This window comes from Equus caballus, chromosome 2 (genome assembly GCF_041296265.1).
Source record: "Equus caballus isolate H_3958 breed thoroughbred chromosome 2, TB-T2T, whole genome shotgun sequence".
In the NCBI taxonomy this organism is placed as follows: Eukaryota; Metazoa; Chordata; class Mammalia; order Perissodactyla; family Equidae; genus Equus; species Equus caballus.
In genome coordinates, this window is record NC_091685.1 from 40,551,247 (window position 1) to 40,572,803 (window position 21,557).

The following is a 21,557-nucleotide window of genomic DNA, read 5'->3' on the forward strand; positions in this document are numbered from 1 at the left end:
GGGGTCAGGCAAGGAGTGTATGTGAAGGAAGGGGAAAACACCCCTTGCCCCAAGTGTAGAATGATAAAGGCCGTGAAGCTCAGTGTAGGAGATGATAGGGAGTGGTGGAGACTCTGGTGAATTGGCAGCCATCAGACCTCTTTAAAGAGACCCCCTAGCTCGCTTAGCCAGAACTAATTCCTGCCTTGTAAAGAGGCAGGCCAGCGTGGCCAAATCCTCTGATTTTCCAGGAGAAGTTGGTTATAAAATTTTGTCAGTTAATTTAAAAAATATTTAAAACTCTCTGAAGGCCAAACTAAACATGTCTAAGAGCTGTATTTAACTCATGAACCGGAATTTGCCAGCTCTAACCTAGCGGTCCTCAACCGGGAGCATATTTTTGCTTCCCAGGGGACATTTAGCAACGTCTGGAGACGGTTTTGATTGTCACAACTCAGGAGGATGCTACTGGCATCTGGTGGGTACAGGCCAGGGGTGCTGCTAAACATCTGACAGTGCCCAGGAGCCTTCTCCCACACACGACAAAGAATGATCTGGCCCAGAATGTCACCAGTGTCAAGGGCGAGACTGGTTCTGTGTGCTTCCTGGCGCTGGGCTGACGTATTTGGCCTCAAAATAGGGAATGGCTCAAAGCTGAAACCAGCCAGGAGTCAGGCCCAGGCACTCTTTAAAGAAAACCTGAAAATCTGTGATTCAATTTCAGAAACAGATTTTGGTGCCCACATATTCTCAAAAAGGACCCCAGGTCAAAGGTCTGTGAAATTCGGCCAATGAAGACAGTTCCCTGCCCAGGGCATGCACGGCCCCTCCAACAGGGTGTCAGAGGATTGTGCTTCTTTAGGAGCAGAGCTGACCTCTGCTTCCTTTCTCGAAGGTTCGGGAAGGGAGTTGCCTGCCTCAGTGGCTATGCCGAGGACCATTCCATCCCACCATCCCCAGGACCAGAGACCCCTCCAGCAGGATGCCATCTGCTGCCTCTTCCCAGTTCCAGGCTGCAGGATCAGCTGCCTCGGGAGCCTCCGGGAAGGGCTTTCTCAGAGCTGCGCTCGCCAGCCTTTCGATGGGCTGGCCAATGCAAGTCCGCCTGTGGTTTCCTCTGAAGGGCCCATCCCAAGAGGCCTTGGAGGACGCTCTCTCTTACCCCCATTCTTCCAGAGGGAGCCCCGCTCTGACCTCTGGCCATGTCTCCTCCTCCTCCAATTCAGAACACTCCCCAGAGAAAGCTGGGGCCCCCCAGAGCTCCTATCTGAGGGCAGCCCCCCTGCCAGCTGTCCTGCATGGCTCACAGCCTCCCAGAGCCTTGAGACTCAGCAAAAGGAGGCAGCAGGGAGAGTCAGTGGCTATGCACACAAACGGAGAGTAGGAAACTGAGGCATGCCTCAAAGGACTTGTGGCTGGAGCCCGGGGGCCAGCCTGGAGAACCAGCTGGAGGTCACAGCTCCCACAGGCCCTTCTCTGGGCTGCCATCCTCAGGGCAGCTGAAACCCGCATCCTCCTATTTCTGATGCTTTTTCTCTCTCCACTCCTCTCTCCCTGAAGACGGAGTTTGGGCCATTCCTGCAAACAGCCAAACCTCTGGAAGAAGCAGGGAAGCTACCATCTCCCTTTTCCCAGAGCAATGCAGGATCAGCGTGGTCCCCAGGTTCCCCGGGGGGAAGCGGGGTTACCTAGACACCTCTCCTTCAGCTGCACTGTCCTCAGAGTCCTAGGAGTTGTCGAGGCTAGCCCTGGGTTCCCGCCAGTCATCCCTGCCCCCATGGTCCTCACTGTGCATTTGTCCTCAGATGTCTCCTCTCCTCCACCGCCTCTCTGGGGTCTGAACAGTCCACAGCACTCCTGGTCTCAGGGTCCTCTGTCACCCTAACTGACCGTTTAGGAACTATAAGGCCCGAGCAGGACCCCGCCCAGCCACCAGGAAGTCCCCTCCAGCTGGGAGGGCTGTCAGTGGGCTGTGACTGCAACCGAGTCCACGCAGGGGGCCAGGCCAGGCCGGCAAGGAGGTCCTGCCTTTGACAAGGCCCTCGCTGACCACCCTGGCTGAAGAGGCATTGGGTTCCCACTGTCCCCTAAAGAGCCCCAGGAAACACTCTTCACAATGGGGGCTGCGGGGCCACCCCAGAGGGGTCCTGGCCTTCCTGGGAAGGGGGCCGCAGGGGCCCTGGACCCATCATCCTCAGAAACAACTCAGGACATGGAGGGGCCGGGACTTGCTCTCCTGCTGGGGAAGCTTGTCATAGTCACTACCCCATGGCAAATACCTCCAAGGGGTGGTGGCAGCATCCAGACCCGTACCTGTCTGAGGGCCTTGGGACTCGAGCCCGTGGGGAGAAACAGAGTGGGACCAGCACCTCCTCTGCCAGCTCTTACTGCTGAGCAGCTGCTGGCAGAAGGCAGTTGCCTGACAGCCCTTCTGGAGAGCCCTCTGGCCTCCACCTCCAGGAAGCCTGCCGCCTGACCTGTGGGAGGGTCAGCTAGAGTCCGAGGCCCAGAGTCAGCCCCGAGCTGACCATGGGAACAGGATGAGCAGGGGACTGCCTATGCATCCAGCAAATGCTGACCCCGTGGGCTCCCGTGGACATTTCCTCGCCTGGCCTGGCCAGGGGACATCCCCACAGGAGCAGCTGACAGAGTCCACGTTAGCCACCACCCCTGAAAGTCCCCGGCCTCCTGAGCTTCAGAATGTCTGGAGGGGCTTCTGAGAGAACGCCTCGCCAGGGTGAGTCATGGGAGTACCCCAGGGGACACCAGGCACAAAGGAGTGGGGAGGGTGGTGTCTTGGCATCCTTCCCGTCAGCCTGGACCTCCCCTGAGTGCAGGATAACACCCCTTGGCCTCTCCCTGCCAGCCCAGTGTCTGCGTGCTTGTCCTCTTGCTGTTAAATGTGGTGAGGCAATGGGGGGTGAGGGGGTGGGGGGCAGGGTGCAGGCTCTGCAGCCAGGCTGCTGTGGTCCAAGTCCCATCCCACCACTCTTTAGCTGTGTGACCTTGGGCAAGGCACTAACCTCTCTGTGCCTCAGTTTCCTGATCAGTCAAATGGGAGGATGATAATCGTTCCTGCCTGATGGGCTGTGGAGGGGTAAGTGAGGAAATGAATATAGAGCCTTTAGCACAGGGCCGGGCACACAGCATATGCTCAGAACCTGTGAGTTGTACTTGAGGTTATTGCTGCTATCGAGGCAAATCAGAGCAGTCCAATTCTTGGGCTCCCAGGAGAGCATGGAAGGCACAGTTCAAACATCTTGCGAGGGGGGTGGTAAGATTGTATGACGTGAGACGCCGCTACCCCAGGCCCCCGGGGGCCATGACCCCAAGTCTCTAAAGGACCCCGTGGGAGGAGAATGAGGAGTGTTACTGTTTTGCCGTCATGACTCACCACTCCCTTCCTCTGGTTCCCATGGCAGCAGCTGGTACCCCGCTGGCCTGGACTGCTCCAGTGACCCCTGTTGTCCCTGGGGGGACATCAGCGCTCCTAGGCACCCTGGCCCAGAAGCCCAGCCATGGTCTGAGCCAGAGCAGCACCTGGTGCTTCCCTGGAAGGATGGCACCCCCGCCCCTCCAGGCCAGCCCATCACTGGAAGTGGGATTTGAAACACAGCCAAGGAGAGGAGGCCGTCAGCAACGCCCGGAACGCGAAACAAATAAATAAATAAATAATCAGGGTTGTCTTGGCTGATAAACGGTCTCTACCTCGAGGACGACTTCTCCCCCCTGCCGCCCCCTCCTTCCTCCTTCTCCGGGCAGATCCATCCCGGGCAAGAGCTTAATAGCCCCATTTAAGGCTTTTCCTTTTCACCACGGAATTGAGCTGCTCCTGCCATTACGAGGTTTTCAGCTTCTCTCTGAAATCAAATTACTGACTCCATTTAATTTTTTAAAAGCTCGGATGATTTCCCTTCTTGAATCAGAGCCGTGACTCCAAGGCCAGCCCCCCACCCTGCCAGGCGGTTCCCCTGCGGGCGGCCGCTGCCCGGGGATGACGGCACCCATGCCAGGGCAAGCCTGACACCTAGAGGGGAAGGCAGCAGAAGGAGGGCCAACCTCATGGCCGCTGCCCAGGACACCTGGCTGGGTGGCCCGGACTGCGGAGGAAAGAAGGCCTTGGCCTCCCCTGGGCCTGGATCAGCTCACAGGAGCCCATGGCATCGGGGCTAGAAGTTCTTCTAGCTGGTGGGGAAGGCGGTTAGAGCCCAGCACTGATGTGGTGGGCTCATTGTTGGCTGGTTCCCCAGACCCCCAGTTGCCTTCCCGTAGTGCATATCCTGGACCCCATCATTTGACAAATGTTTATGGAGGGCATCCTCTGTGCCAGATACTGTTCCAGCTCTGGGGGTGTGGGGGGAGACGGTGAATTGGACAGAGAAAGACCCTGGGGCAGGAGCGAAAGGTCTAGTGTACACGGGTGCAAGCGTGTGCACGTGTGTGAAGAGGGGACAGAGACTGACAATAAACAATTGACAATGACAATTTCAGGTAACGCCAAGTGCTCTGAAGAGACCCAAACCTGCAACTTGGGTGGTGGGCTGCTTTGGGTGGGACGGTCGGGGTGGCCCTTCTGAGAAGTAAACCTGGAAAGAACTGGGGACGCCATCCAGGCAGAGGGACAGCAAGTGCAAGGGCCCTGAGCAGGGTTGGAGGGACAGAAAGGAGGCCAGTGGTGAAGCTGGTGGAGTGAGCGGAGGGCGTGGATGGGAGGAGGGGCCTGCAGGGCTGTAGGCCAAGGCAGGAGGCCAGATTTTATTCTGGCTTTAAAAAGCGGGCTGGAGAGTGGACATCAGAGAGGCAACAGCAGCAGCAAGGGGATGGGGAGCTCTGGGCAAGAGAGGCCAACACGTCCCACTGGAAAGGAAGGTGACTCTCAGGGCCCCTCTTGGGGCTTCTTGGGGGGCTTGAGCCTCTCCCACTCCACCTCCAGGTGACTCGGTGGAGAAGGCTGCCGGTGAGGTTTGAGTCCTGCCACATCTTCTATCCCACACACCGGCCTGCAGTGTTTCTGCCAGGAATCAGTCCCCGTCTCTGTCTCTCCGTCTCTCCTCCAGCCACCCCCTGCCCATCCACCTCTTCCCTTTCTCCATCTCTGCAGAGTCACCCAGCCTTGGCACCTCACAGACTAGGGGCACAGACACCCGAGAAAGTCCTGTAAACCGAGGCTGACCCTTTACCAAGTCCTCCTCCGATTTAACCACCCTGCACCCTTGGAGACGAGACAAAGGGAATGGAGTTAATGAAATCGCCAGCCTTTACCTGGCATAACTGGCTCTTCGCCCTCCAGGCGGGCGGCGATTTGCAGGCGGAGAGGGTCTGGGCATTAGCCGTTCTGGGCACTCTTCCCAGCCCAGTGCGCTGTGCCGCTGGACAAACCACTTCCCTTCTCTTCCTTCCCCTTGCTCCGCTCCGCACCGACTCAACAGCAGGACAGTTGCGTTTAATTAGAAAATGCTGGGACTTCTGGGGAGGTCTCCTGTTCTCCCTCAAGACAGGACAACCCCAGATCTGTGACCAGGGCTCTGGGTCCGCCAGCAGGGCCTGGGTGTCACCTGTGCCTGATCCCGGGGCTGTGCGGGCACATGTGTGAGTGTTTTCCCTGCCTTGGGGACCTCCAGTTTTTCTGAGCCCTCCCAGGTCCTACAGTCATTTGTTTATGGCTGACGGCTGAGAGCTGACATGTCTGTGCTCAGTGAAATCCTGGCAGGGAGCAGCTCCTCGCGTCGGGGTCAGCACCCTGCTGGGCGGGCTATCAGACAAGCTGGTATTTGGGTGGCTCCCCACCCTCAGCAGCCTGGAGCTCCATCTTTTTTCCTCCGTGACTCTGTGCATAAAGCCTAGGGTCTGTGATGCATTTATTGTCTTTCTCTCCTGTTACCTGGAGCAGCCAGTGCTCCAGTTTCCCTTTGGGGTTTTGCTCCTTGAACCGGTTTTGACATCCCGCAACATCCAGGCTCATTGTTTTCCCTTGCTGAAGGTCTTGAATTCCCAGATTTTAGATGCAGGCTTCTTCCATCACAACACGCTCTTCCAGCCTCAGCTGTAAGTCTCCATCGGGTATTTGAATGTTACTTAAACTGGAATTAGAGTCATCAGCTTAGTAATCCTCCAAATTACTGCATAACCAGAGACAGAGTGTGGTGGGAAGAGCTGCCTCTGGGTGTCCTGCCCAAGCTGTGTGATCTTGAGCAAGTCAGTTCACTTCTCTGAGCCTCCGCTTCAGCATCAGGCTATTTGGAAACAGGAGCAGATGGTCAGACAACCTCCACTCTAGGGTAACGTGACCATCCGTGAAGATGGTGTTTCTAATGCAGTTCTGCGGGAACCCCTCACCCCGAGGATCCATCTTCCCCGGCTCAGCCCACTTCCCGTTACCTCTGTGGCTCACAGGTCTGGTCTCTGGGGCTGGGGGCTGCCAGAGACATCAGACCAAGACAGTGGGGGGACAAGATAGGAGGATATAGACAGATGCTCGTTCCCATGTAGCTGGCTAAAGTCCACACCTACTTGCTCCACAGGTGACCTCCCACCAGCTCCTTCTTCCTCTCCCAAGTCCCAGGCTGAGCTGTCCCACATCCCAGATCTCAAAGCTCTCAGAACGGTGGTTCTCAAAGTGGGGTCCTTGGACCAGCAGCATCAGCATCGCCGAGAACTGGTTAAAAATGCAAATTCTTGGGCTTCATCCCAGACCTACAGATCCAGAAACTCAGGGGGTGGGTTTTAATCCCAGCCGTCTGTGCTTTAACAAGCCCTCCAGGTGATTCTGATGCACACGGAGGCTGAGGACCACTCCCCGGGAGAATCTGTGCCGGGATACCCCTCTAAGTCAGAGGCTTCTTCTGCCTCCATAATAATGGCCACACTTGGCACCCCTACATCTTCCAAGTGCTTTCCACCTCCAGCTGCCCACTGCAACTAGCACCATCCCTCTGAGGAGAGAAGGAATCGTTCTTCCATTTTACACACGAGGAAACTGAGGCTCAGGGCCTCGCCCAAGGTCACGGACGGCAGAACCAGGTCTCCATCTGGCCTCCTCATTCCAAGGCAGGGGTTCTTTCCTGGCTACCTTGTGGTTTTCCGGGCTCCTTAGACCAAAGGAATAAACACATTCCCACCCACCAGAAAAGAAATCCCCGCTTCCAGCCCTCTCTCCCCAATTTCCAGTTGCAATCCCAGGAGAGAGCATCCAGGAAACATAAATTTTGCTGGCGGCTGAGTAAGAGCTCTGAAAGGAGTTACACGTCAGGGAGATGGGACTTTATTTCTCAATGAAATAGCCTTTTTATGGTTGGAATAAAAGTGCCAGCGGGAGCCTAATGCCAGGAAGTAGCGAGCACGTTTGATAAACTCCTTCAGCGGGGGGCGGGGCTGCTCGGGAGGGGGCGGCCGGAGAGAGCGGTCAGCACGTGCCCACATGCGTGTTTAAGGTTAGAGCGGGGAAGATCCTGGGGTCCTTCTCGTGGACTTCGCCGCTGGAGAAGGGCTGACCCCCTACCGTGCGAACGTCTCCGCTCGGCCACCGGGTCCCGGTAGCGGGGCTGCAGTGCAGAGAGCGGGCAGCAGGGGGCAGCATAACCCACCGTTCCAGCGCGGGCGAGTGGGCGCCGCTGGGGGCCGCGGGCTGGGGCGGGGGGGGGGGTCTCTGTGGCTCAGCCTGCAGAGGGGGTCAACAGTAATCCACTCCCTTGGACCTCTTCTGCTCGCTTCAGCCCTTCGCATCCCCAGGCCCTTCTCAGCAAGGACAGTTTGTCATCCTTACCGGGGCAGTAGCTCTGCCAATCCAAATCTTTATGGGGGTGGGGGTAAGTGGGGGTGACGGCTCCTCCATCCCCTTGCCTACCCTCTGACGGGTTTCTCCAAACTTCTCCAGGCTTGGCTTTGGACCTGATTAACCCCCTTGGCTTCATCTGAGGGGCCTCTTGAGGGGACTCAGTGTGTGTGTGTGTGTGTGTGTGTGTGTGTGTGTAGGGGGTCGCTTTTGTGGAGGGGAGCCCGCAGCCTTCATGGTCACCGGGGGCAGGAGAAAACCCTGAAGGACAAAGAGAAAGCGAGGAAACCTCATTTGAGAATGTGTGTGATTGGCAGGTTTACGGCCTGGGGAAGGTGCGTGGTATTCTGCACAATCAAGTCATTTTTAAAAATAATCTCCCTGCTTAAGTCGTACACGCTGCTAATTGCATTTTAATAAGTCTCTTAAAATCTTGCCATATTTTTTAATATCCTAATATTAGGTAAGTGATTGCGGGGGACACTGGAGGGCACGGGGAGTTTATATAATGGAGGGAGGGCTGTAATGACGCTGGGGGTGGCGGCGGCACAAGTGGCCTGTGATGTGTGTGTGGGTCTGTGTCTGTATGACGTGTGATGGGGGCGTGAGTGTGCCCGTGCTGAGTGTATATGATGTGTGACTGTCTGTAGACCAGGCTTCCCCTCTGACCCAGCCCATCCTATCCCAAGGATGAGGGTCCTGAGCCCACACAGGGGATGTGACTTGTCCAAGGCCAGGCAGCAAGAGGGAGACCCAAGGGGGAGCTCCCACCCCAGTCTTGTGAGAGCAAGAGAAGAACCAGCTTTGCACCATCCCTGTCACGGCATCCTTGCACACGCACTGCTTGTTCTACCCTAACTGCTCAGTGCCATGGGGAGGGAAGAAGTGGGGAGCTTCTGATGGGAGCTCCATGGGTATGCCGTACCAAGGAAGTGGCAGAGCTGGGATTTGAACCTGAGTCAGCTCCCGCACCTGGGGGAGGCTCTTAACTCGATTGACAGAAGGCTGAGCTGGGCTCCAAGCACTTCCCACCTCTCCAAGGGTCCAGGGCCAGTGAGGACCATGTTGTGAACAGCAGGGGAAACTGGCAGAGGCCAGGAAGTAGATGGTGGGTGGCTGTGGTCTCTTTCCCTCCCAACCCCTGTGTTACTACAGGGCGCGGCCCCAAGACCAAGGGCAACATGGCACCTTCTCCTGCGTCCCCAGAGGTCAGAGGCCAGGGAGGGCCATGGCTGAGGTTGTCAGGCCTTGGACTTTAGTGAGCTCTGGACTTACGGGGGCCCCCTGAGACCCCCACTGGCCTTGGCCTTCGTCCTTCCTCCTCCTCACTGCACGCCGCGGCCGGGTGGGAGGCACATGTTGAGAGAACTTCTGAACAGGAAGTCAGCGTCCAGGTCGTCCGCAGTCCCTTTTCATGTGGTTTCTTTAATCCCCCGGGCTGGGTTTCAGAAGCGTTTTACAGTTTCAGTTTTACAAAGCTATGCTCCCTTTAATGTTGGCGTTTTTCAGGAGGTGGGGGGGGGGAGCAGCTTCAGTCAAAACATGTGTGTTTTACATCAGCCAGCTGCGGACCACGCAGCCCGGGAGGACAGGCGGCAATGTGGCCTCCAGGCTCGGCCGCGTGGGTGCAGATAGCCGGACAGTCAGCCCAGCTGAGCCCTTGAGCCCCACTGGCCTCTCCTCCTCTACCCCACCTCCCTGCCTGCTTCCTTCTCTCCTGTCTGGGTCTCCGTGGAGTTCGCCACAGCCAATGGGGCCAGGGCACCCCACTTCCAGCCCCCTAACCACACGGTGTCCCCCTCTCGTTGATGCCGGTCATTGTGCCAGCTCACGCTTCCCAGACACGGGCATGCTGATGTGCCATACCCTCCAACCACCTGTGTTTTACTTAGTATTTTCCCTTAAGCCAGTGCACTTTTTTCACTTACGTAGACACTACCTAAGCAAAAATATCCTTGAAATTGTGAGTTTGATGTGCTAGTTACATCTATCTGATCTAATACACAATAAACACATCTACAGCTACTAAAATAAAAAGGAAAGGCTACGTACCACCTAAAATCGTCCTGCCAGCCGTGCGTGCTTCAGAAAATCCTGTGTTCTATGACCCCCTTCCCTGGGAGAGAAGACACAGGTCTCGAGGTGAGGCGATCCATCTGCGGTCCTGGGGTTGGTGAGATTCCCAGCGGTCAGTGTGTCTCCGAGGCCAGGCTTCGTCCTGCTGCAGTGTATCTTCTCTAGGGTGGGCTATGTGGCTTTAGAGTTTCAGGGTATGGAGGAGCCACCTGAGGCCTCTGAGCTCACCGAGGAGAGGGCTGAGTTCCTTGGCAGTGTGGTTGAGTGGAGAGAACATAAGCTTTGGAATAGTCAGACCTGGGTCCAAGTCATGGCTGCCTTCCCTCCGAAGTGTGTGACAGTAGGAGAGCCTCGATCTCCCCATCTGTGGAATGGGGATACCCGCACACGAGGGTCAGACTTGTCTGGGACGTGTACCCACACGCCTGCACACTCAGCGGTCATCCCTGAGCACTCGGGACCTGGTTCTTACCCACTTTGCTCCTGTCTCCGGCCGTGCCCCACCACCTCTGCTCCCTAACTCACCAGAGGCAGCAAGATGTCCCTGAGGAGAGGACCAGGAGTGAGGGGCATGCCCTTGAGGGGCTCACAGACCCTCCTGCCCCGTGTACTGAGTGGTGTGAGTATAGAACAAGCAATGTGTGTGCAAGGATGCTGTGACCCAGGCAGACGGCACAGCCAGCTCCTGTGCCAGGAGGAGGAGGAGGACAAGCATGGCTCATTCTCTCTCTCAGAGGTGGGGTGGCTGGGAGACTCCAGGGGCAGTTTGGACAGGGTGTAGGGCTAGGACATGGGTTTATGCTGCCCGGGCAATATGGGGTCTGCGTTGCAGAAGCCACGCCTCCGGGACGATAGATGCCCTAACTCCGCTGGCCCCAGAGCTTTGCTGCTGTCTCATGGCCTTCAGTTGCTTGAGGAAGGGTCTTTAGGCTCTGCGGGCCTGGCCAGGGGAAGGGCCTGGCGGTGTCCCAGATGTGGCTTTGCCTCCATTATGGCTGGGGGCGGGGGTGCCCTGAGCATGTTACCTCTGGTCTGGGCTGCCATTCTCCAGCCACAGAGGTCAGTGGTCAAGGCCAGTGATCCTGCCTTACCCCCGGGCCAGGGGTTGTTACCGGGGGTGTAGGAAAGAGGAGGAAGCAGAGTTCAGGCCAGAGGACAAGGGACCAGCGCTGGGCAGCTGGTTCTCCTCCCTCGGTCCTGGGAGTGGTGAAGAGACCCCGCAGAACTTAGCGGTAATGATGACGATGATGCTGGCTGACATGGCCCGAGCATTTTCTATGTGCCAGACACGGTGCTAAGCATTTTACGCACATCATTTCATTCCATCTGCTCTGGGATACATGCTAGGAGGGCACCTAGAAAAGTGCCTGGCACACAGTAGGCCCTCAACACATACTCGTTGAATTAAAGAGACTTAGAGAGGTGGAGCCATTCCCTTGGCTCCCAACCACCGTGCTTGTACCTGGTTTATTCCTAAGGACTGACCACTCATGGTGGATGCCCAGCCACTGGCAGAAGAGAGATTCGGGGCGGCAAGTTCCCCCAAGTCTTTACGTACCACACCCACTCCCTCTTCTCAAGAGAGGCTGTCGCTGTCCGTTTTGCGTCTGTCTGTGGGAGGGCAGATGCCCCAGGATGGAGAGTGCTTCCTCTTCTCACCCCCCAAGCCACCCAGGGGAGAAGCGCCCTTGCCTGGGGCCTCTTCTGCTCCCCTTGGGGCAGCGAAGGGCTGAGCCTGGCCGGGCTGCAGCTGTGTGGGGCCCAGGGAAGAGGGAATCAAAGGCAGCCATGTGGGCCCCGCTTTCATCTCCCAGCTTCAAAGAGGTGCAAACAAACTCTGTCCCCGTGCCAGGCGCAGCTCCCTCCTCTAGGCCCCAGCCTGCTCTTCCCCTCCCCCCTCCTGCTCCTTCCCGGAAAGCCAGCAGTGTCTCAGTCCCGGGGGCGCCCCAGCAGGGCTCAACTTCTGGCCGTGCAGGAGGAAAAGGGAGGCTCTGCCAGGCCGAGGGAAGGAAGGGGCTGGGACCCTCACACCTGTAGGTGTTCCCACCGTGGGCCGGGCCGGTACTCCTCCTCCTGCCGTCTGATCTCTATAGAACCTTCCAGTCTGAGCTGCGCTGCTCAGTACGATGGCCGCATGTGGCTGTGGAGCACGGGATATGTGGCTAGTCGGAAGGGAGCTGTCCTGGCACAGTAAGATACACATGGGATTTCTCAGACCCAGTGTGAACAAAAGAATGTAAAATATCTCATTCATCATTTTTACGTTGATTATGTGCTGAAATGATAATATTTTGGAACTACTGGGTTCAAAAAGTGTGTTATTAAAATTAATTTTACTTGTTACTTTTTACTCCTTTAAACGTGGCTACTAGGTTTAAAATTACATACGTGGCTCACTTTATTTTGTTTGGACCCTTCTGCTCCAGACCACGTTCCCATTTTGCAGCAGAGGGGCCTGAGGCTCAGAGGGGCATTGGCACGTGACTCCCAGCTAGTGCTCAGTAAAAACCTATGGAATGAATGAGTGAATAAGTGAATGCCCAGTGCTGGCTTCGGGGGAGGCATAGATGAACCGTGTCCCCGTTCCTGCCCTCAAGGAGCTCCCAGTGCAGAGTCTAGTCCAGTCGGGGGAGGGGCAGTGGTGGAATCAGAGACCCCGTTTCTCTGGGGGGCCTGAGCCTCTGAACAGAGGGCAGAGGAGGAGGCTCCTGGACCTAGATCCTTGCCTCACTACTTCGCAGTTGTGTGACCTTGACTCAGTTACTTAACCTCCTCTCGCCTCAGCTTCCTCATCTGTAAAATGGGGCTGATGATGATAATCATAATAGCAGCTCCTTCATGGGGTTGCTGGGAGGAATAAAGGAATTAACACTCTTTACGGAGTTTGGCCAACGGGAAGTGTGGCATCAGTGATTAATGATAACGTGGGACAAATATTATAGACGGTGTGTAACTGGGACACAGCCCTACGCTGTGGAGAGCCACTCCCAGCTGACTCTGAGTCCCCACCACCCCAGAAATGGGAGCAGAGGGAATTATCTTACTTTCCCTCTGAATCGCTTCTCTGGGTCCACCCAGGTGGGTGCCGGGAAAGCCCGCTCTCTGGGGCCAGTCTGCCTTACCTCTCTTGTCCCATCCTCTCTCTTTGTTCCCTGCCCGGACACCCCCACGCCCACCCTATCCCAGTTCTGTCCCTAAGGTCCCTTGGCCCCTGGAGGTGGCTTTAGGACTTTTTTCTGTGGAGAGAACTGCCCTCCAGGTAAGCACACCTTGGCTTGCTCACTCTGACCAAGGATCTCCAGGGAGGGCTGGGTTGGCGGGAGAAGGAGGAGCCCAGCACAGCGCCTGACCCAGGAGGAGAAGGGGACCAGGCCGAGGGGACAGTGGGGTTCCTAGAGGTCTGGGCTGAACCTGGAAGGTTGTGGGTGGGTTGCCACCAGAGCCAGGGGCACCCCAGGCAGGTGGACAGCTGGAGGAATGGCTAGGAGGCACATTTGGGGGGGCATCAAGATGACCATTATGTTCATGGTGGGAGTCAAGGGGAGATCCACAAGGCTGTTGGGGACCCCACTGTGCAGCATTTGCTGAAGGGGAGGGCTAGGGGGCTGTTCCACAGATGGGGGGCGGGGGTTGGGGCGCCCAGAGATGGTAGCAGGAAGTGAGACGATTAGAACCAAACAGGGCCAATGTGAACCAGATGTGACGAGGGTTGGGGCTCCTGCGGGAGGGCTGGGGGAAGAGAAGGGAGCAAGGCAGGCTGTACCCCCCAACCCCCACCCCAGGCCAGTGTGGTTCTTTAGCCGCCAGTCGCTGAAAGGTAATGAGAGCCACACCCGGGAGGTGACTTGTGTAACTGCTCCCATGTTGCCCTACAGACAGTCTCTGGGGAGGGGGCTGGGCAGGAACAGGTGTGAGGGGGGAGCCAACAGCCCCCAGCCCAGCCCATCCCAGACCTCATTCGGCTCCAGCCTGGGGGATGCTTGGGGATCCAGGCTCTGAGCTCCAGAGGGCACTTCCTCCTGGTCTCCTGCTGCTACTGACAGCTTCATTACTCACACTCCATGCTCCTGCTCCAGCCGCTTCTTCCAGGAAGCCCTCTATGATTCTTTGGTCAGATCAAGTGCCTTCTCTAGGTTCCCAGAGTTCCCAACGTTTATTGCAGTGGATTATAACTGCGTCTTCCAGGGAGCTACCTGGACGCTACCCCTGCCACCAAGACACTCAGGACAGGTCCTAATGGGGTAACCCCTTTGGCCACACCCTCTGGCGCCCCCCAAGCCTCTCCAGACCCCAACCCCTCCCTCAGACCCACTCTCTAACCCTCTCTACTCCTCCGGCCACTTGAACTTTATATCTATAATATATATTTTTTAAATTGGTTTTTAAAAAATCATGTAGTCATTCAAGAATAAATATTTGTTGCTAAGATTACAAACCACACAGAAGCATAGAGAGTAAAATGTGGAAGACCCCCTTTATCTGCACTAGCCCCCTGTCCATCCACTCCCCTCCCTGTGGCAGCCACTGTTAGGTTTGGGGCAAGACCCTTGAAATCTTTTTGTGCATGTGTGGTAAAATATACACAATATAAAATTTATCATTTTAACGATTTTTAAGTGTGCGGTTCGGCGGCATTAAGCACATTCACATTGTTGTGCAACCACCACCACCATCTGTCTCCAGAAGTTTTTCATCTTCTCAAACTGAAACTCCATATACTGTAAACACTAACTGCCCCCTCCCCCCAGCCCCTGGCGCCCACCGTTCTGCTTTCCATCTCTACGAATTCGACTCCTCTCGGTGCCTCATAAAAGTGGAATCACAGGGTATTTGTCCTTTTCTGTCTGGCTTATGTCACTTAGCATAACATTCTCAAGCTTCATCCATGTTGTAACATGTGTCAGAATTTCCTTCTAAATCTTCTAAAAATACATCCTCGCGTGTAAATGTACATACACAGTACAAGTGTGTTTTATCCAAAACTGAAATCAAACCACACATCCAGCTCTGTGGCTTGCCATTGTTCCCCTCCCCAAATGTCCCAGAGATCTCTCCATGATAGAGACCGACCTTGTTCTTTTGCAGGGCTGCATAGTATTCCACATTTAGTCACTTCCAATTTTTCCAGTGAGATGGGTGTGGCAGTGAACATTCTCGTTTGTACCTCTCTGAGCTCCTCGCTGGGAATCTCTCCAGGCTGCACTCCTAGAAGTGGAATTGCTGGGTCAAATGTTTTGCACATTTTAAATATTGATAGTTGTGTATATTGATCGTTTCCAATCACCACTCCACATGTGACCTCTGGGCTCAAGAATCTACAGGGCAAAGTCTGGGGGCTGTGGTTTGGCATTCAAGGCCTTCCACGGCCCTGCCCCTGCTCCTTCCCCCAGGACTATCGCCCCCATCTGTGATTTTCAAACTGCAGGTCATGACACACTGATGGGTCATGAAGTCAACTTAGTAAGTGGGGACTAGCATTTGAAAAAGAATAACAAAATAGGATAAATTCATATAGAAAACAGAATGCATTGCATGTATCAGGGTGGGTGAAATTTTTTGTTTCTGCTTTGTGAAACTTCTATTTCGTTTATATATACGTGTGTGTGTTGCAATGTAAAATATGTTTCTTCCTCTGAATTTCTTCTTCTGCCTACATTTTTGCACAAGCCAAACCCCTCAATACGCACATTCCTGCCCCAAGCTTTTGGTTGCACGGGTCCTCCCGTCAAGGTGCCCTCCTCCTGGGCTGCCCTTGTCTAAGTCTTTCCCACCCTTCAAAGTCCAGCTCAAATGCCCCCTTTTCCAGGAAGCCTTCCCTCCCCTCTCCAGTCCACGGGGACCTCTCCAGCACTCTATGTCTGAAACCCTTCTCCGGCAGCTGAGCACACGCTGCCCTGCAGGGCGGATGACCAGGCCTTCTGACCAGACAGGTAGCTCCTCTGCGAAGGGGCCTGCCCGACCCCCGTCCCTACATGGGTTCTGACAGTGTGCCCGCACACAGAAGGGCCAGGGCCAGGCTTATGACAATAACGGGGATGCCACTGTTGCTGGTGTCAGTGATCATGTGCTGGTGACAGTAACTGGTGGTCATTGTAGGGACACTTTTCATGCCCATGTGGCCGCCCAGCACCCTGTAAACTCTCTCCCTAGATTTGTGGCATCTCCCACATTGTGAGTCCTGCTCTCCCGAGGTAGAAATCAGAAATTCACTTTCCCAGCATCCCTTGAAGCTAGACTGTGCCCATGTGACTTTGCCTCCACCAGTCAGACGCAGACACAGGGTTTCAATGAAGAAGCGGCCCTGGCAGACTCCGCGTCAATGAGCATGCCGGAACATGACAGAGAGACAGCCAGATTCCAGAGGCAGCAGGGGTGGGGTCCTGGCAGGGGCATCCTCGCCGTCTTTGGTGGTTTGAACTGCCATGCCTGTGTTCAGTGACAGCAGCAGAAGCGTCTCCACCAGCCCTGGTGCTGTTCCAGCCTCCAAGTCTGAATCTATGGTCCCTCTGGAGAGTGTGTGAGTTACCAAATACCTCCGTATTTCAGGTTTATTGAAGTACAACTTATATATAGTAAAATTACCCTCTTTTTTTTCGTACAGTTCTCTATATCTTGACAAACTTATACAATCGTGTAGCCACTGCCACAATCAAGATAAAGATTTCCATCACCCTCCACAGGTCCCAGGTGCCACTGTGTAGTCAATCCCAGCGTTGTGCTGGGGCTGGCTAGCACGGTTTGAGTTGATTGTTGAATTTTCAAGAACTTTGCAAGCTGGTTGTTAAACATAGCCATCATGAAATATTAAATTGTATAAAGTAACAAATAACTTACATTACAAACAAAGGTAACAAACTCATTCCTTCCTAATTATTTTGCTGCATTTTACTATCTATGCTCTTGAGATTATGTTTGTCACCTCTGGCCCATGGAGCGAGCAGATCGTCACGCGCTCCTGCACAGCTCGTCTCAGCGCTGAGTTTAGTGGCTTCACGTTGGTACCTTGAAATTGGCCACGGTGGGAGAATTTACACCAGAGAAATCGGCAAATGCTACCAGTCAGGTTTGATTTATTGCTGTTTTTTTAAAAAGATTTTATTTTTCCTTCTGCTCCCCAGTACAAAGTGTGTATATATATATATATATATATATTCTATTTAGTTGTGGGTCCTTCTAGTTGTGGCATGTGGGACACTGTCTCAGCATGGCTTGATGAGCAGTGCTAGATCCACACCAGGATCTGAACGCTGGGCCACCAAAGCAGAGCATGAGAACTTAACCACTCAGCCACGGGGCTGGCCCCTGATTTATTGTTTTGTTGATTGTCTAGACACAAGAAAGTGATGGACAAAATATGAATAATGAACATTAAACTTGAAAGTGTGTCGTGTCTGTGGCCATTACATTGTGAATAGCACAAAAAAATTAAAGAAGTAATCTTCCAGTGTTTAAAAATGAATATCTGATTCAGCAAAGAAGGTACTCATGTTATTGCTGAATGAAGAAAGCTCTGACGTATCTCTTAGTTGTTTCATTTTTGTCTTACTCTTGTCGTACGGTGGTTCCCCAAATACCACCCCAATACAACCCATTGACAAGACAAAGCTGAGTTTATCGCTTACCACGGTCGGGAGACCGCCACATCAGAGCCGCGTCAGGGTCTCGAGGTGGGGAGACAAAGTCGGAATCCATTGAGAGCTGGAAATTTGGTTTAAGGAGGGTCTTTCAAGTGCCGGGGTTTGATTGGGGTCGGGTTAGGGTCACAACAAAACAGCCCACAATTGGTGGAGACAGCGAGGTAAGGATCTTTGAGATAAAGGAGCTGAAAAGTCTTAGGATGTAAACCGTCTGCGGATGCTTTCCATCAAAGAATTGGTGGGTCCTTTGGGAAGGTCCTGTAGTGAATAATCAAGTCATTTGCCTAGGCAAGAGGCTCCTGGAATAGCAGGAAGACAAAGGAATACTGAAGTCTTGCTGGTGTAGGCTGTGGCTTGTTTGGGGGAGAGAGTTGTAGTCTCTGGTGTCGAAGCTATGTAGGGGTAGGTGGTTTCAATTCTCACTGATGTTAAGGAAAACATCAACTGACATGCATGTTGGAACTACACTGTTCGCCAGTTGCAATCACAGGTCTGCTACAGATACACCAGTTTGGTGAAATTAACTAAAGCATCTGTGGGAATCATTTGGTCATACAAAATTTATAGTTTTACTATTTATAAATGTGGGTTATAAATTCAACAAAGTTGCAGGGTACAAGATCAACTCACAGGGCCAGCCCCATGGCTGAGTGGTTAAGTTCGCACGCTCTGCTTTGGCAGCCCAGGGTTTCATTGGTTCGTATCCTGGGCGCAGACATGGCACTGCTCATCAAGCCATGCCGAGGCGGCATCCCACATGCCACAACCAGAGACGTTCACAACTAGAATATACAACTATGTACTGGGGGGCTTTGGGGAAAAATAGAAGGAAAACAAAACAAACAAACGAAAAAAGGAGATTGGCAACAGATGTTAGCTCAGGTGCCAATCTTTAAAAAAGAAAACAAAAAACCTCGTTTAAAAAAAAAAAGAGCCAGCCCTGTGGCCAAGTGGTTAAGTTTGCACGCTCTGCTTCAGTGGCCCAGAGTTTCACTGGTTAGAATCCTGGGCACGGACATGGCACCGCTCATCAAGCCATGCTGGGGCAGCATCCCATATGCCACAACTAGAAGGACCCACAGCTGAAGATGCACATCTATGTACCGAGAGGCTTTGGGAGAAAAAGGAAAAATAAAATCTTAAAAAAAAAAAAAGATCAACACACAAAAATCAGTTGTGTTGCTATAAAAGCAATGAGCCATCTGAAAAGGAAATAAACCAATTCCATTTTCAATAGCATCCAAATGATTAAAACATGTAGGAAAAACTATTTAGGAAAAAAAACCCAGGAGGTGAAACCTGTACACTTGAAAACCTCAAAACATTGCTGAAAGAGATTAAAGACGTAAATTAAATGGAAATACACCCAATGTTCATAGATTGGAAAACTTAATATGGTTAAGATGGCAATATTCCCCCAAAGAGATGTACAGATTCAGTGTAATCCACATCAAAATTCCAATGGCCTTTTTTGTAGAAATGGAGAAGCCAATCCTCAAATTCATGTGCAACTGCAAGGGGCCCCAAATAGGCAAGACATTGTGGAAAAAGAAAAACAAAGCTGGAGGGATGTGTTCGTTTGTTAGGGCTGCCGTAAGAAAGTACAAAGAGTAGATGGCTTAAACAACAGGAATGTATTTTCTCACAATTTTGGAGGCTAGAAGTCTAAGATGAAGGTATCAGGCAGGTTCACTTTCTTCTGAGGCTCTCTCCTCGGCTTGTGGGTGGCCATTTTCTCTTCCCTGTGTCTTCACATGGTCTTCCCTCTGGACATGTCTGTGTCCAAATTTTCTCTTTGTTAAGGACACCAGTCATGTTGATTAGGGGCCACCCTAATGACCTCATTTTAACTTAATTCCCTCTCTAAAGACTCTGTCTCCAAATACACTCGCTTTCTGAGTTACTGGAGGTTAGGACTTCAACATACGAATTTTCGGGGGACATAGTGCAGCCCACAACAAGGGGTCACACTTCCCTATTTAAAAAGTTTCTATAAAGTGACAGTAATCAAAACAATGTGATACTTGCATAAGGATAGGCATATAAACCAAAGGAACAGAATGAAAGCCCAGAAATAATTCCCAAACATCTATGAGCAATTGCTTTTCCGTAAGAGTGTCCAGACCATTCAATGGGGAAAGAATAGTCTCTTCGACAAATGGTGCTGGGACAACTGGATAACAACACATAAAGGAATGAAATTGGACTCCTACCCTACTCCGTATACAAAGGTTAACTCAAAATGGATCAGTGACCTAAATATAAGAGCTAAAACGATAAACTATTACAAGAAATTGTTAAAATAAAAAACAAATGAAGACCAGCCTTGAAAATTCCCTGAGCAGACAAAACCACTTCAGTCATACAAGCAAAGCTTAATTTAACCTAATTTGCAAGATGAACTTGACCTGGGTCGTTTCTTGCTTATGCCTCTGGAAATCATAAGCAAAACTTCAACTGTTTCCCAAAATTGACATGCAGTAACCACTAACCACTTCTCTATCATTTAAGAAAATTCTAATATCATAACTGATCACTGTGAAGAGTCAGCAGTCCCCGCCTTCTCACTGTGCAAGCTGCTTCATAGCAATGTAACCCTGAGCCTCGTTCCATGTTTTGGTTTGAAAGCTCCCCATTCGAATACTGTCTTTTTGGTGCATGTGCAATATACTTTTACTAATGACTACTTTGGGGATTCATTGGCTTTACTTCTGTTTTCTATGAACTTTTGACAAAGTGTAGGAGTTAATCTTCATGACCTCTCATTTTCATGGCTGAGTAATATTCCATTGTATGGCTATGCCACAATTTGTTACCCATTCATTCATTGATGGACATTTGGGATGTTTCCAGCCTTTGGCTATGTGAATAATACTGCTATAAATGTTCAGCAGTGGATTCTTACATTTGACATCAAAAGCACAGCAATAAATGAAAAAATAGATAAATTGGTCTTCATAAAATTAAAAACTTTTGTGCATCAAAGGACATTATCAAGAATGCAAAAAGACAACCTACAGAATGGGAAAAAATATTTGCAAAACATGTATTTGATAAGGGTTTAGTATCCAGGATATCTAAAGAACTCATACAACTCAACAACAAAAAGATACACAATCCAATTTAAAAACGGGTGAAAGAATCAAACAGACATTCTCCAAAGAAGATAGGCAAATAGCCAACAAGCAAATGAAAATATATTCAACATCATTGGTCATTAAGGAAATGTAAATTAGAACCACATTGAGATATCACTTCTTACTCACTAGAATGGCTATAATAAAACAAGAAAAAGAAAATAACACATGTTGATGAGGATATGGAGAAACAGGCACGCTTGCACATTGCTAGTGGGGCTGTAAACTGGTGCAACCACTGTGGAAAACAGTTTAGTGGTTCTGGAAAAAGCTAAATACAGAATTACCATATGACCCAGCAATTCCACACTAGGTTTATACCCAAGAGAAATGAAAACATATGCCCACAGAAAAACATGTACATGAACATTTATAGCAGTAGTATTCACATAGTCAAAGGCTGGAAACATCCCAAATGTCCATCAATGAATGAATGGGTAACAAATTGTGGCATAGCCATACAATGGAATATTACTCAGCCATGAAAATGAGTGAAGTACTGATAGATGCTGCAGCTTGGATGAATCTTGAAAACATCATGCTGAGTAAAAGAAGCCAGCCACAAAGGTATGCTTCCATTTACATTAAATATTCAGAATAGGCAAATCCATAGAGATAGAAAGCAAAGCAGTGGTTGCCAGAGGATGGTGGAGGGGAGAAAGGGGCATGCTTACTTGGTGGGTGTGGGGTTTTCTTCAGGGATGATGAAACATTTTGAAACTAGAGAGAGGTGGTATGGCACAACATTGTGAATGTACCAAATGCCATTGAATTGTACACTTCAAAATGGTTAATTGAATGTTTTGTGAATTTCACCTAAATAAAAAACATAATGTGCTATACATCTTTTATATCAGAAAATTTATAATAAACATATATGTGTATATACACAAATATACACAATATACATATATGTATATATACACACATATACATATGTATGTATGTCCTATCTCC

The 21,557-nt window shown here is 51.8% G+C and overlaps 1 pseudogene across 1 annotated transcript in view; it reads left to right on the plus strand.

Annotated features, from left to right (window-relative positions):
* Positions 1–3,677, plus strand: part of C2H1orf127P (chromosome 2 C1orf127 pseudogene) — a 31,202-nt pseudogene extending 27,525 nt beyond the window's left edge. The window contains 2 exon segments of the transcript NR_197406.1: positions 875–2,716; positions 3,402–3,677. The product of NR_197406.1 is annotated as a chromosome 2 C1orf127 pseudogene (transcript).
* Positions 3,678–21,557: the final 17,880 nt, after the last annotated feature.